The sequence below is a fragment of the Oratosquilla oratoria genome, chromosome 8 (assembly GCF_046742065.1).
Source record: "Oratosquilla oratoria isolate Oo_2021 chromosome 8, ASM4674206v1, whole genome shotgun sequence".
Taxonomy (NCBI): domain Eukaryota; kingdom Metazoa; phylum Arthropoda; class Malacostraca; order Stomatopoda; family Squillidae; genus Oratosquilla; species Oratosquilla oratoria.
Window position 1 is genome coordinate 56,002,676 of NC_134784.1, and position 2,500 is coordinate 56,005,175.

Sequence of the window (2,500 nt, forward strand, 5' to 3'; positions counted from 1 at the left end):
CTATACTTGCTTAAAAGTGGCAGTCTGCCGACAAGATTGACTAGATAAACACCATATGAGGACGGAGCCTTTATTTGTACGACGTTTCGCTTATTACAGCTTTTTCAAGTACAAGTTGAGATACAAATGCTTGAGATTAAATAATGGGAAAGGAGGGAACGGGGAGAGAAAAAGGGGGGGGGGAAGGAAGAGGAGGAGGAGGAGGAGGAGGAGGAGGAGGAGGAGGAGGAGGAGGGTGGGGGGATTGGACACTGGGAAAGGATGAGAATGCTGGCCCAAACGTCCGTGAGCGAAATGTCCACAAAGGGTGGTTTAAGTATTTAATATTTTGCTGGCCATGGGTATTAGGGGAATAATGTGAGGAGATATGTTAAACATGCCCCTGTTTTGTTCAATAGTGTTCGTTCCTTGAATATGATATAAGGACCAAGAGAGGAGTAGTAATAGGTTTTTTCCTTAGGGCATTTAGGATATGTAGTGCAAAATACTTAGAAGAAGAGTGCAGGTTTATTAAAGAGACCTTTTTAACACTAAAATTTCCAGAGTTTCTTTTAGATAATTGCAAACAGCAGGCCGCTAAGATTCGGGAAAGCCGTAGGCAGCAGGACAGCACAACTAGACGTCTCGTGTTGCCAACCGGCGACGTTGCCACCAACCTGACACGTCTTTTAAGAACCACCAACTTGGAAATAGTGTGCCAGACAAGCAGAACAATAAAAGACATCACGAAGACGGAAACACACAACAACCAGACACCGAGCACCAAAGCCGGTGTTTATCGTATTCCGTGTTCAGGGTGTGATAAAGTTTACATCGGAGAAACGTCACGCGACCTGAATACACGAATACGTGAACACCGTTACGACGTCAGGCATGATGTCACCACCAATGCATGTGTGACACATAGAAACAAGGAAAACCATCTTGTGGACTGGAAGAATGCAGAGCTGCTGATGCGGGAACCAGACAAAATCCGCAGGAAGTGTTTAGAAGCAGCAATCATTCAAGGAACGAACACTATTGAACAAAACAGGGGCATGTTTAACATATCTCCTCACATTATTCCCCTAATACCCATGGCCAGCAAAATATTAAATACTTAAACCACCCTTTGTGGACATTTCGCTCACGGACGTTTGGGCCAGCATTCTCATCCTTTCCCAGTGTCCAATCCCCCCACCCTCCTCCTCCTCCTCCTCCTCCTCCTCCTCCTCCTCTTCCTTCCCCCCCCCCTTTTTCTCTCCCCGTTCCCTCCTTTCCCATTATTTAATCTCAAGCATTTGTATCTCAACTTGTACTTGAAAAAGCTGTAATAAGCGAAACGTCGTACAAATAAAGGCTCCGTCCTCATATGGTGTTTATCTAGTTTATCTATACTTCTAATCTTTACATTTTTATTAGACATTTCATCATCGCTAAATTGGTCCGGCCCTCGTTTGTTTAGATTTCGTCTGCCTGCCTGGGCCAAGTCCTCACCTTCCTCATTTCCTTCCATTTCCCTTAGTAATCCCTCCCCTTCTCCTTTTTCCTTACTTTCCCTACACCACGAGCAATTTTCCCCCCACCCTGCAAATACAATAGGTACTTCCTTTGCTTTGGGATCCACGAAATTTCACTTTTTCTTCAGAACGTCCTCTATGCCGTCCGTTCGTTGAAGTGTGTGTGTGTGTGTGTGTTTATCTAGTTGTATTTACCTAGTTGTATTTTGCAGGAAGGGGAGCTATGCTCGTGTTGTCCCGCCATTGTATCTCTCAGTGTCTAGTTTGCTTTTAAACTCGTGAATGGTTTTTGCGCATACTATTTCATTATCCAGTTTGTTCCAGGTGTCCAAAACTCTGTGTGGAAAACTGTTTTTCTTCAGTTCTCTTCTATATCTATGTTTTCTTAATTCCTTTCCATGTCCTCTTGTGTTTCTCTTGTCCCAGTTTAGTAATTCTTCTCTATCAAGTATCTCTGTGCCTTTCATGATTCTGTAGATGGTCAGTAGGTCTCCTCTCTCTCTTCTTTGCTCCAGTGTCGGTAGCTCCAGTTTAGCCAATCTCTCCTCGTATGATAGGTTTGCAAGTGCAGGTGCCATTTTTGTAGCTGCTCTTTGGATTCTTTCTATTTTCTTTATGTTCTTTTTGGTACTGGGGGACCACAATGTCGCCGCATACTCTAGTCTAGGCCTTATCAATGTAACCAAAAAGTTTTTTATCATGTCTTCGCCCAAGTAAGCAAATGCCACTTTTATTGGTTTTAGCAAGTTGTAAGTCTCCCCGACAATTTTGTTAATCTGTATATCATAGGACAAGTCGTTTGTGATAATTACTCCCAAGTCTTTTTCGGATCCTACTTTCTTTACTTCCTTGGTTCCAATTGTATATTTTCTTGATATTCTGTTTTTGCTTTTTTCCAAACTCCATTCTGCTACACTTCTTAGTATTAAAATCCACTTCCCATTTCTGACTCCAGTTCCGTACCCTATTCAGGCCTTCTTGCAGTGCTTCACAGTCCTTAT